General features: G+C 35.6%; 1 long non-coding RNA gene across 1 annotated transcript in view; it reads left to right on the top strand.

The window, feature by feature from the left end:
• The first annotated feature begins 433 nt into the window (after nt 1-433).
• Nucleotides 434-14436, top strand: part of LOC148730018 (uncharacterized) — a 30570-nt gene continuing 16567 nt past the window's right edge. The window contains exons 1-2 of the long non-coding RNA XR_016001117.1: nt 434-672; nt 884-1007. This is a non-coding gene — a long non-coding RNA (uncharacterized LOC148730018). The remainder of the gene's footprint in view (nt 673-883; nt 1008-14436) is intronic.

Below are 14436 nucleotides of genomic sequence, written 5' to 3'. Positions count from 1 at the left end.
TACACGATAGGGAAACGTTCGTAAAATAAACAGCAAGAGCATAGTTTATTTCAAGGATTGCGGGTTGGGGGCTAATAGTTCAGAGACTGGGGGCTAATCGTCCAAAGACTGGGGCTAGTCGTCTGGGGCTTGTCGTCTGGGGCTTATTGTCCAGGGGGCGAGTTGTCCGGATACCCTTTAGAATACCCGGTTATTTTTTATCCCTATTAATCGATTGCTCCCGTGCTCCCGAACTCGAAGAATAATTAAAAGAGAGGGCATTTAAACAGTGCTCCCGCCTTCCAGCGCTCTCGAAGTCGAAGACTAATGAAATGATAGGGCAGTTAAACTAGTGTTCCTGCATTCCCGCGTTTACGAAGTCACCTTTCTTCGCGAATCGAAAACCACTGATACGTTTGCGTTCCCAGACGGATTTATGGGCGAGAAAATTATCATGATGGCGATGAAAGTTTATTAAGAATGAAAATAACGATATTAGTAGAAATGATAACAAAAACCGCTGACTGTATACTGTGGTTTCGTCGCCTAAACGGGAAGACGAGGGAGACACGTGATTGTGTCAGGACAACAACTTTTGAACACATATCCAAACTGTGTTCAGGTTAATGAAATAGGTGCTGTCTTTGGCTGTGGTGTGTATCCACAAGTAGTATTTAACTTTTCGACGTCAGGGTAAGCTATATTTTGTAAAGGAAACTTCCGTTACTCAGTTCATAGCTCGTCTTGCACGAACATGCGGCGGCGGCAACACATAGGTGTGATAGATTATTGTGTTGGACTTCAAACATGGTCCTCGTAGCTTTCGAAATCCACTTTGAAGTCATTTGAAGTATCTGTGTAATGACTGTTTCTATTTTTTTCAATGTGTGTGTCCTAATTGTAGGTTAAAAGTCCTTGAAGTTTTGGAAGGAAGAGATTCTATTGAATGCTGGCGGTTGGAACTCTTGGGACGCAAATTTATCACATCAAATATCACGCTTTTCAGGATCAAATTATACTCCCTAAAGGTTTGCGAACCACTTTTGTTACGTTAGTGTTATTAAAGTTTCAAACCTACTGTTATTCTAGTGCACTATTCAGACCAAGCTTCCTTTTTTTTAAGATATTTTGATGATTTCGCCGATTTCGGCGCGTATGGTTTATAATTTGAGGTTGACAGTTACTTGATTGCCACAAACCAACCCTAAGAATTTGCCGAAAGTCTCAATTTTTAGATTTTCTGTTATGGGCGGACGTGTTCGCGAGGTTAGCCTAAAGATGAACAAAAGGGGTTGATAGTATGCAGTAGTCTGTTGTTTGGTTCTCAGGATATTTAATTGGTTTGTAGGTTGGTACAGAGGTAGTTTTCACAAACTTTGTCAGAAATTAACCTCACTATGGTTAATAACCTGCTACAGAGCAACACTGATGTATATGCAGTAACAAAAAACTGAAAATCGTACTACTTCATCACAATAAGTCCTGAGGTTTGGTTTTGTAAAGAATCAACCTCCATTTTGAAAATATCGGCCGTTGTATACTGTTGTTGTTATCGAACTTTTCGCGGTAAAATCCGCCATTTGGAAAGGGGTCAAGCTCTTACAAGGCACCCTGAGTATTTCTTATTTTGTGTGGCGAGTGTGGCAGTGGTTTTGTCACCTGTCTTACCTTCTTTTCCAACGGAACTCTCTTAAGGTTAAAAACCAGTTATTTCTTCATTGTATTTTGTGGGTGAATGGATAAACTTTTAGTAGCTTTTGTTGCTCTTACCACTCAAACTCGACTAGCATGTGATGTAACCACAATGTAACATGTGATGGTAATCACAACCATGGTGCATGAAAGTTGGTGAGGATTATGTTGGTAGTTCAAAGAGTTGGCTTTGAAAATAAACAAATGAAAGAAGTAAAGCCAAGTAAGACATAATTAATGATGGCTTTATTTGAAATAGCTAACAGTGATAGTTATTTGCATGGTAATCCTTAAATCAAAAATGTCATTTGTAAAAACAAATATTTGTATTTTAATAAAAGTGGTTATAAATAGTTAAAAAATTAGTCTGAAATTGGCAAAAATATAGAGTGAACAACATATAAAGAGAAATCTAATAGAACTTATTATGTAAAACAAGTGGAATCTCCCACTTTCACCTATGAAACAAATAACTCCTATTCATCTACAAAACCAATGGTTGCATCATCTGTTGGAAAAACATTAACATTACTTGGTGGTTTTCAGGTGCCACTGGTGACAAAAAGAAGGTGTCTAGTTCATATTTTTCCATTTTTTCCTAATTTTTCCTATTTTTTGGCCCAGACTTTCTCAGTGCTTTTGATAGCATGCAAGGGATTCTGGGAGGTTCATTTGCATGCATGTATTCAAGATAGTGAGGATACTTTGATGCGAGAGGAAGAAGTAGTAAAAGCAGACTTGAAAGTGGCTGATGAATTAACGACTGATGCAATATCAAAACTACATGATGCCCTTTCAGCAACAGCTGTCAACATACAAATTGTTAATGTAGCCACCATGATGCTTGACACTGCTAAGACCAAGCGAGACCAAGCAATGCAAAGCTTGGAGAAAATAGGAAAAAAGAGGAATCTGTTAACTGACAAACAGCACAAATTGTTAGATAAGGCCATGTCCTCAACAGCAAATGCTGCCAAAAAAAAAAGAGCAAAGCTAAGGTTAATTACCCAATCTGCTAAAAGAGGGAAAACTGTATAGTGTTGGACTTTTGGTTTTTGATGTTCAACATGGAATACAGCTAACAAAACTTTTAGAGTAAAAGAAAATGATTAATTTAAAGACCTAGTTACATTTTGGAAAGTAGGTAAATTACTATCAGCTTACAAAAAGAGAAATACTTATGATTTACACTAATTTGATCACCTCTGGCATTTTTGTCATTGAATACAACTCAGTTCCTTCTGCAGTAAAAAGGAGTTCAATGATATCATCATCACTAAGGTCTGCAAATTCTTTCACCAATTCCCCATCCTGTTCTGTTGTAATAGTTTACAGTTGTTTAATCATATTGTCAAATATATCTAGGGAAGTCATGTCTTTCCCAGTGATGGTAAGAATACTGGCCATTATTTTACTGTGACATTTGGTCTTCAGTTGCATGAAGCCACACTCAGAATATTTGAGGATTTTCTTATCACTGTCCATAACTTTCGAATGGCACTTGTTGTGGGTTCAATAAGATTGAACTTAGATACTTCCTTCTGGTGGGAATTGCAGCTTCAATTGTTGTTTCTTCTCTAATACAACAAATTCTCGATTTATATCTTTAATCTGTCAGCCTCACTTATTTTGCTGTTTTTCATTAAAGTGAATATAGTTTCACCATTAAATTCTTTAATGACATTTGATATTTTGAAACATTGCCCTGATTTTATTTTACTTGTGTCTTGATTCCACAAGACCAGTCGTAGAGATCCACTGTTATCTGTAAACAAGACTTCTTGTGTAGTCGAAGTTTCTCTGTGAAAATTCACAATTTCTGCAGCACCATCAAATAAAATACAGCCAGCAATGTTGACCTGGGTATTATTTTCTCTACCTTGAATTTCCTCTACTGAGCTGTCTGTTGCTTCTATGGTTTCTTTGTTTATTTGTTGGAGGTCAAAATCTGTCTCACCTCCATGGGGATCTTGAATTTTTGTTCTTTTGGTGAGAATCAGTTCTTCCTTTTTGTTCTCTTATGGTTTTTCTTTAGTTGGAACTTCTGTATTTTAACAGGTGATGAAGACTCAAATTTGGGCTTGAGCACTGAATGCTTCTCTGGGGAGAAGTAGATGTAGCATAATTTACTTTAGTGTTTGTTTGGAAATTTTGCAAAAATATTGGTTCATGTTTTTGCTGGTCTTTGTAGGAAACTGCAGGTTCTGTAAATAAGCAACCATGCTTTGTTCTGTTCTGAATTTAAAGGCCTAAATTATTGAATTTGAGTTGTTACTGACTTGATCAAAAGCATTGAATACTGGTATACATTGAATTATGGCATATATTCATATATGTTATAAAAAATGAAGCCAAGGGATGAAATGCAAAAGAGTCCTAAGGACCCATATTAGAGCACATCAGTAGTGGTACTTGAATGAAAATTATGAAGCAAATTAAAATGTGGTAGAAAGAGATATACTACCAGTCTGGTAAATATTAAAAAAATAAATACACTAAGCAGTGATTTTGTTACAAATTGCTATGATGAGTCCTGGGACTCATTTCATAAAAAAATGAGTCCCAGTCCAAAACCAATGAGTCCTGGTCCGAAAGCCAGTGAGTCCTATAATATTAAAGGTGCCCAAACCTTAACCGAGCCTTAAACTCAAATCCATTTTTTAATAGTAAAGCTGTGTATGGTGTACTGAAATTGAAATACAGTCTTTCTATTTTAAAGCACAACAAAAGACTAAAAGAAAAATCTTCTTTTAATAACAACTTGTTCAAGAGAATGAACTAAGACTTTAAAAGAATTTACACTTTTTGCTTCACAGATGGAAAGGGGAGGGGAGTTCTAATGTTGCCATAACTCTAAGAAAAAACATTATGTTTTAATAACATTTTGTTCTTGCATGTCTTATCTTTAGAGTTAACTTATTGTTGTGTCTAAACAAATAGAGATCAATAACAGTAGATAATGCTGTGTCATTTTTTTCATTTAATAGATATAGCACAATTTGTGAGAGGTAATATGGTGGATTCATTTAGGAAATTCAAGTAGCTTAACATTTTTTTAATATGTTTGATTTCACGACAGGTACTGCATCAATTTAGACTAATGTACATTTACGTGTATAGCACAGAACTTGCCAGGTATTTTATTAACAGTGTATGATAAGGAAAGTAAAAGGAAAATGATTAGTTCAAGAAATAGAAACTCTTTGATGAAAATTGTGGATTAATTTCTCAATATTGTTCAATGTTTCATCTTGTTGACTATTAAGCAAATGGTAAAAATGGAATACAACTTACCACTTGAATCATTCCTAGTTGGGTCACCTAAAAGGGAATTATTTAGAGAGAATTAATTGTTATTACTTTTGATGACACATAAATGCAGTTATTTTTGTTCTTTAAAAAGGTTCTTGGTCATTTGAAAAAGTTCATTCAATCTTTGTTCCACCTGTGGTCTGCAGTTTTAGGTGTTTAATTTTTTTTATACTTTTAAGTCTATCAAAGTCATTGGCTCTTCTACAAGTGAGGACAACCATTTAACTTGACTTAATCCTACATATGTGATGCCCAATGTTTGTTCAGACCTTTCGATATCCACCTATAATGCAGTGGTTTTGTCACCTTCTCTAACTTTCCTGCTTTGGCTGAGTTATGTTTTCCTTTCTGTAAAGAAAGTGTTTTATAACTTTTTCAAAATGACTATAATAATTATATGACAGGAAATTTCAATGCAACACTGAATCTGTTTTTCTGGATTAGCTTTGCTAAAAATTCATGTTATTGCTTTTCATCAACACGGTTAGAAAATTACTACTGGAAGACAAGTTCTCTCATCCTCTCAATTTTTTTTCTGGAGTTGGTGGCTTCTTGTTACTGACTCTGTGTTGGTCTTTAACTGCGAATAAGCACAAACAAGAAACTCAACCAAAGAGTTTTTAATCAAATAAACAAATCAACCTCAACCAACTTACAAGAACGTCTCCACAACACTTTTTTGTAAATGCAATATTATATATCAGTGGTATTTGTAACGTGTTCGCTAAGACAGACAGTGAAACACCAGAGACTCTAAACACAACATTTAATCTTGTAAGCCGAGTGCACATCAAGCGAAGCGAACGAAAACATCCGGGAACTCAGATGTAAGGTAAACTGTATAAATTAACTCGACATACATAAATTAACATCGTTATAGTATTGGCCTCTACTTCATAAATAACATCACAGACTACACAAAATTAATGTTATGGCCTTCATCAATGCAAAGGGCTGTATTCTGCTCAGTGTTAGATAAACTGCTTGATCCTTCTCTGCTGGAGAAGATGTAAATGCCTCGATTGTAGTAAAGGCTGTGTTAGCAATAAGTTGGGCAGTTACTCTTGCCAGAACTGTATCTGGCGCATGAGTCTCCCTGGTGCTGTGATGAACAACAATTAGTGTGTCTATTTGCTGGAGAATTGTTCTGCATGGTAGGCTGTTTGGTGTTGGGTGCATGATGAAGCTTTGGTTGCCTTAATGACATCCAACAGACTAAGGGAAACAGCTCTCTTGTGCAATAGTACATTATAAGACAGTTGACAAGCAGAGGTTGAATTACAATCAGACTCCATACTGGGCTTATATTCACTGGGCTGGCTGAAACTAAGCGGACAAATGGTGATTATGGATTTGGAGATAGGCATACACAAACTGGGTAAAGGTGACATTACATGAATTAAAGGAATAACACTAACATTGGAAAGTATAGACAAAGGTACATGTAATGTCTCTATTGAATATCCTGAGCCTTTTCCTATCAATTACTAGTTTTTGTTTAGAAACCAAAGCTCTTGATATTGATAATTACATCATTGTACTGACAATATTTAAACTTAATGTCATCATATTGGACAATAATTTCTCTGTTTGGTTTCAAAACTGTGTTATTTTCAATTGGTGAAAACAAATTAAACTTGTACATACCCAGTATTTATCCTATTGTACCAATTTAAACTAACACTGAAAACATCATACTTAATGTTCATCAAGGATATTACTGTAAACAATCATTATATTGGGATTAACAGTAACACTGGCAAATGTCAACAGGGTAATGTCTAAATTGAATGCTCTGGTCCTTCCCTTTTTTGATGAGATATTTAAGTCTATGGTATTCGTAATTTCACCTCTACTGACAAGAATTTAAACTTGATATCATCAAATTAGATTACAACTTCTCTGTTTGGTTTGAAAATGGTATAATTATCTTTAAAAATTTAAACTTGCACATAGTTATCTATTGTACAAAAATTTTAACTAACAGTGCAAAGGTGAAGTACTAAATGCTCATCAAGAAAATTAATGATTTAGTGTCAAAAATCATTGCACGAGGAATAACAGCAACATTGAAAAATGTTAACAAACCAATGTTTAAATTGAATGTCGTGGTTCTTTTTATTTTTTTTGATAAGAAATCAAAGTTCTTGATGGTAGTCATTTCTACTAACAAGAGTTTATACTCAGTGCTGTCATATTGGTTAACAATTTCTCTGTTTTCTTTTGAAATTGTGAGCTTGATATCATTTGGTCTCATTGCTGCCTTTATTTCATAAGTTGTATCCAACACAGCTCAATGGTGTTGAAGCTGTTGGTGTGGCAAAGTGAACCAAAGCTTTTTATTATTTTCAGTAATGACCAGTATGCAGAGATTCCATGTTATAACATAATTTTCTAGCAGCTGGGAAACACCACATGACTAGCAATCTCCCACTATGTTATTTGTGTTAGGGATAAGTTTTTTAAAGCATGAAACACAATGAAATTTTGTTGGTGGCTTGCTGTATGCCCATGACTTCACACCAAGGCCGTTGCCATCCTTGAAGCCATAATGTCATCAAAATCAGCCAGTGGTCTTCCTAATGCAACTGATTGTTCTGGGCTAAAGTCTTTGGAGTGTTGAGATAACTATCATAATGATTCTGAGACCTGTAACCTCAGGTTTTTGAACAAGGTAGTTGTGTTGACATCCAGTTTATCAATATATTCCTCCCACAAGACAAGCTTTATTGAACCTTTTCTATCTTTGAGTGTGGATGACTACTGCATTCTTTATTCCACTTTGAGACAAAACAAACTAGCTACTTCAGTTTCAGAGTTAAATACTTTCAGGCCAATGGGAATTCTTTTGTAATTGAGGATTTAAATATCTTCAAGCTAAGAAAAAATGTGAATATGTGATCTTTTATTATCACAAGAACTATGTACACTTTTATGCTATAAACTATGATGAAAACAATATAACTACCATGGGCAACTAACTCTTCAGCAAAGAAAACTCCAGAACAGTTTTTAACACAAATTTCAAAATATTTTATTTACCCAATTGATGACAGTGGCCGGCATAGAATGAATGAAACAAAATGAAACGGAGCGAAACGAAATGGTTAAAACTGCAAAGAAAATAGCAAACGAAAACCTAATACAATGTAAATTAAGCTAAATACACTTGGGAAAACTACAATGAAAATAATGATGAAAACTACTTAATAAAAAACTTGCATCTGTTGCAATACTGAGGAGTCACTAGCTGACAGCCAAAAAGCTGCACGAAATGGTACGACGAAAGTACAGTTAAGCTTACTGGGTAAAACTGAACAAACTACAATTAACAGTACAGTTTTAAATACTTGCTATGTTACATAACATTATGAAATGACACAAAGCAGAGCAAGAGCAAAATTTTACTACAATTAGCACTGTTTAAAAAAGAAAAATAAACAAAAGAAAAAGTACAAAGCATTTGCAATCTACAAACAATGCATTGGAATAATAATAATGAAAAGTCAATGTATGGCTTCTTGGTTAATTTATTTAGTGAAAAAACCATATCATATCCTTAAAACTTACTACTGTGGTTTTTTTTTAGTGGTACTTGAAATCCTGTATAGTTACATCTCCCTTTCATAAAGTTAAGTGTTCACGACATAATCATCATGCCAAGCTGGTGACTTCCTGACAAGGGATGACCTCCACAATTGGACAGCTGGCTTAGAAGTCACGGTTGTAGGCATGGTGACAGGCTGGTTGTGATCAATAGCCAGTTTTGTGTCGTGGCTCGTGCTGGGAGGGCTATGTAGTCTGTGGATGGTGGTGCAGAAGATCTTGTTCGACTGAAGGAGGGGGCGGTGTCTCAGCCGTTGTTCTGAGCTGACGCCTGTTGCAATGGTGATGGCGACCGGCAACTTCCACTTCATACGAACAGTTCGGAAGAATCTTCACACAACTTCCAAGAGAGCATTTAGTATCACTAGGGAGTTTCATCCTGATAGACGACCTGGCTGTAACAGTGTTAGTGGTTGACTTTTCGTGTTATACCGCTGCCTTTGCATGGCTGTTTGCTCTGCCAACTTGTCTCCTATCTGGCTGTCTACTTGTGGTTCTAGCAGTTTGGTGTGAGTTGGCAAGAGCATTCGTGTTCTTCTGCCCATCAGACGTTGAGCCAGTGAGGTTCTAAGGCCTTACGGGGTGTTTCTCCAGTCCAAGAGCGTGAGCAGAGTGCTCTTAGACAGCATTCCACATCTGCCGTAGTTACCACGCGTTGCTTGTTTTTTATCTTTGTTGTCTGCTCATGCTTTCTTAAGCAGCGCTTTGCAAACTTTGACGTTATTCTCTGCTTTTCCGTTTGACTAAGGATAGCGCGTGCTTGAGGTCTTGTTCTTAAATCTTTGTCTCTGTGAATTTCGCAAATTCAGACGAGCTGAATTTGTGTCCTGTTGTCTGTAACCAGGACTTCTGGAATACCATGTCTAGCAAACTGTACTTTGAGTGCGTGGATCACGCTTTTGTTAACTACTCGGTCCTGTAAAAATAAGGTTCTTTATTTTCGCACACACTAATCCAAGTAATAATAAATGTAGAGTCAAAATTCACGTGCTTTATACCTTCAGGCATTTTGCATATGATTACGGTCACATTACAATATACACTAATTAGCAACAATTCTGTTGTGATAAATCTAAATGGTGGTGTGAATTGCTGATTATGCAACATCTCCCCTCTAATAAAAAAACTTACATTGAAACTAATTAAATTGTCTCTAGAAGTCTCTAGAAGACACGTATACTTCGTGTTCTCGAAGCAAGAGGAACACATATCTTCCGCTCTTCCCGCCATTTTGTTTGAAAAGATCAAAACAAGTCGTATGCGCATGTCAAACATAAGAATCGTGCAGAACTCTGGGTAAAAATTAATTTATTTAATGTATTTGTAATGTATGCATTAGATTCGGCACATGAAACGGTTCGACGTATGAATCAAAGTTGATCTTTTGCCGTTCTATCCGACAAGCCCGGTCGAATAGAACGGCAGGTCGACCCGAATACAAATCTGCCGGACCTAATTGATTCAAACGTCGAACTTTACATGTGCCGAACCTAATTATTAGGTTCGGCACATGTAAAGTTCCACGTTTGAACCGGGCCTTAGAAGCTTGTACAAGTCTCACGAAAAAAACGAAAAAATATTTTTTAAAGCGCGCCACAAAGATTTATATCACATGAAAGAGCTATGTTCACTTTTTCATCCATATTAATTTTATTCTTTATACATCAAAAGAAAGATTTTATTCCTAAGAGCAAAGGTCTCTACAGCTCAACCAAATTTGCATATCATGACGTAATGCATTTGAAAAAATAAACATTAAAATTAATTTAACGGCGCATCAGAAAAACTTATATCATCTGAAAGAGGAGAATTTTCTGATTTTCATGGTACTAAATTTATCTCATTTCGACTTCCTTTGAACTTTTCACGAGCCTTTGAAAATATGAGAAACTCGGTTCTAGACAACTTCAGGCACAAGGTCACGCGAGCTACTATAATTTAAACAGGATAACACAACGCGTTTTCAGCTATCTTTTACCGTTGTTTTCTCTTTTCAGAGAAGCGCAGAAATTTTTGTATCCGACTAAATCAGACGAAGAATTCCTGTAGTTTCTTACAATATTACTCATGTCTTATAATTCAGAAAGACGAAAGAATGCCAACCGATTATCTATGCTTACATTTTACAGTACTTTCGATGACAGTTCAACGGTTCATGAAAATAGACAGTTGTATTTACAAAATTTCTGAAATACGCTTCCACGCGAGGTCTAGATCAACGCATCAAACCATGCAAAACATTCTACTGAATCCATTAATATCTGATTTTAAACATCTATTGCCCAAATAAAAGAGAATTTAATTTTTTCGTTAGCGCGCTTCTAATATTTTGCGTTTATCCCGACTTCCGCTCTCGCACAAAAACAAACCATATTATTTTCACTCTAATATTATTAGAGTCCAGCAACGAATCCTGTTTTCACTGTTATCACAAAGATACATAAATGTGTCAACATAAAATACCTTATTTTCCCTTGTCTCCAGTTAAATTTCGTTCATAATAGCCTTAGAGTAAATTCAGTTCAATCTGAAATCCAATCTGTACAGACATTTGCATACGTTAAACTATAAATGTTAACGCTATTCGTTAAACTTATTATCTTTATTCGAAAGCACATTGCTAAACGACTTTGCTTCATACCACAGAATATCATGGTTTTCTTGTTACCAAATTAGTCACTAAGAAACCATTTCAATATTCTAGAACTGTTTCACGATCTCAAATACTAAGTTGTATCCAGCTTGAGCTGATTTCATCCTTCGAATGTTTTATTTCAACGAAACAACAGATCTTTCTGATACTAAGATAACATTCTCTTCCCCTTTCGATAGAAGTGTAACCATTTTTCTATTCAGTTAACCAGTTATAAAATTCATACAATTTGTTAGAATCAATGTTCTTTTATTTATCCATCTTAGGAACAAGATCTACACATTTAACCATGAGACTATCGTTAACCATCTTTCAGAATACTTCATTCACTGACATACCACGCACTCAGCCATCATTTCCAAGAATACGCATAACCTTCTACTTCCCGCTAATCAGGACAAAAGAAACATTTGTTCAATTAATAATCAATAATAATAATCATTCAAAATCATTAAAGTTTAAATAAAATGTACTGAACAAGATGAATATTCATATCTACGTTGTTGGTTTCCCAGTCCCCCCGTTTAAATCGGTATTATTTATCACAACCAGATATGATGAACACTGTTTCATTTCATCATAAATCATTATGCTAGGGGTATCACTCGCTGACCAAACGAGCTCATTGTTGCTGGGATCTAAAAAAAAATAACGCAACATCTGGTCAATACTAGTTTAAGTAAAACAAGTAACCACACAACTGACAATGACCACCATAAACAATATTACAATATTAACAAAGAAAAAGAAACATCAACGTGTATAACGCAACATGTTAAATTTTTTTTTTTTTTTTTTTTTTATCTACTTGAAATCTTTGTCATGGATATGAACTTGCATCGTTCCTCCATTGAGGTTGAAAGTGAATCCTTCTTTGGTTGGTCGTTTTCTTTTATTCAGACACTCACGTTTAAAGTGCCCAATCTTACCACAATTGTAGCAACGAACTACAAAAGAAAACAATACAATAGTAAAATCTTGAAAAATATAAAACCAACCAACTTGTACTTACCCCTTCTGCGTCTTTGAGTCTGTTCCTCATTTCCTGATCTCGTTCTCTTCTCATCTCTCAACTCGTCATGTTTTCTTTTTCTTCGTCTGTTAGATGTTTCCTCATCTCTCCTTCTGTCTTCCTCCTCTCTTCTTCTGTCTTCTTCCTCTCTTTCCTTTCTTCTCAGTTCTTTTCCCTTTCTCCTTTCTCTCTCAGTGTCCACTACTTCAACATCTGACTGTTTTTGTTCGTCTAACGGAGACTCGACAGAGTTCAGTATAGAACTACGTATGCTTTCTTGATCACTTTCGATATTTAACCGTTTAGCTCTTGCCAACAATTCAGTTACACCTTCTCTTTCGGGGCAATTTGACATCTATTTATAAAAACACAACATGCATAAACCAGGGAATGTACCTCTCAACTGAAAAATCAGGAGAGCATTTCACCTGCCACCAAACAAGCACATTCTCATTCATTATGCTTGTGTTTGGACTTTTTCTCTTTCTTAGACTTAATCTGTCCTGCAGAGTCCTTAGACTTGCGGCTTAGTTCTTCTTCGTCACTAGATGACGGCAATGGTACTCGCCATTTTGCTGGCACACTACTACCTTCAGATTTCTTTGCACTTTCAGTTACAGAAGACATTACTTTGCTTCCTTTATCGAGACAAGTAGTCCCTAATTTTTGCTTTTTAGCAGACTTCAAAACAGACTCAGTACTCGTTGCAGATTCTTTCAATCTAGAACTAATACTACTCACTTTACTAGAACTAACAGATTCTAATCGACGCTTTTTTGCTACCTTACTGCTCGTTTGAACTTGTTCAGATTCGCCTTCAGACCCTGAAGAACATCCCAGTTCTTCCAACAAACTCCTCCTACTAAAAGTTGGTACCAACGGTGCTTTTGTCTCTTCGGTAACAAGCTCCTTACTCCACCAGTCTTTTAATGTTGTTATAGAAGGACTGGATTTGAAACCTTCTGAAGCATTCAAATTTTCGCACTTCAAACTATAGATCCTGGGATCTCTTACTAGTGCCCTAACCTGTTTTTGATGGCTGGCGATTGTATACATCATCATGCCAAGATGCTCCAAGTTATCAAAAGCATCGTCCCTTTCACAGTTATCTTCAATGAAGTACTAAAGCACATTGCGCACATCTTTACTAGAGACTGTCTGATTGTTTTTTGTGTTAAAAACCTTCATTACTTCATCAAGCTTATAAATATGGCTGCTGACTGATTCGAAATCTAGCTTTTCACACTTATGCACCAGTAAATTCATGTTTGATTGAACAGTTTCAGCAAATTCACTCATTGCAATTTTTGGCCTGATCAGATACTCGCAGTTTATTGAGTTAGCTTTGTCTAACATAGTTTTATCAGAAGTAGCCTCCGAAATTTGCCCATATGGGATTAATCTTTGTCTCGGGAAATGATTAAAGTAATTCACCCCTCTTTGCCCAGACTGTGGGGAACCTGCGATTTTCTTAGGTGAATACATTTTTCACTAGATAAAATAAAATAAAATAAATACTTATTTTCAGCTTTCTATTTTCTATTTTGTTTCTATTTCTCCTTGTCAGAAAGAACCATTTATCAGTATTAATACAAACGAATTCCTAATTATCTACTTCAAACTTTGCACTTTTTATAATTTTTCAATGAACCTACTCTTTTCAATTTCATTAACGTTTACTTACAATTAACTAATAATTTCACGACGATATTTCCATTTGCTTATCATCACTAAGGTCTGCAAATTCTTTCACCAATTCCCCATTCTGTTCTGTTGTAATAGTTTACAGTTGTTTAATCATATTGTCAAATATATCGAGGGAAGTCATGTCTTTCCCAGTGATGGTAAGAATACTGGCCATTATTTTACTGCGACATTTGGTCTTCAGTTGCATGAGGCCACACTCAGAATATTTGAGGATTTTCTTATCACTGTCCATAACTTTCGAATGGCACTTGTTGTGGGTTCAATAAGATTGAACTTAGATACTTCCTTCTGGTGGGAATTGCAGCTTCAATTGTTGTTTCTTCTCTAATACAACAAATTCTCGATCTATATCTTTAATCTGTCAGCCTCACTTATTTTGCTGTTTTTCATTAAAGTGAATATAGTTTCACCATTAAATTCTTTAATGGCAACATTTGATATTTTGTAACATTGCCCTGATTTTATTTTACTTGTG

Source organism: Stylophora pistillata, chromosome 5 (genome assembly GCF_964205215.1).
Source record: "Stylophora pistillata chromosome 5, jaStyPist1.2, whole genome shotgun sequence".
Lineage (NCBI taxonomy): Eukaryota > Metazoa > Cnidaria > Anthozoa > Scleractinia > Pocilloporidae > Stylophora > Stylophora pistillata.
Note: the sequence above shows the minus strand (reverse complement) of the source record. Positions and strands in the feature narration are given on the sequence as shown.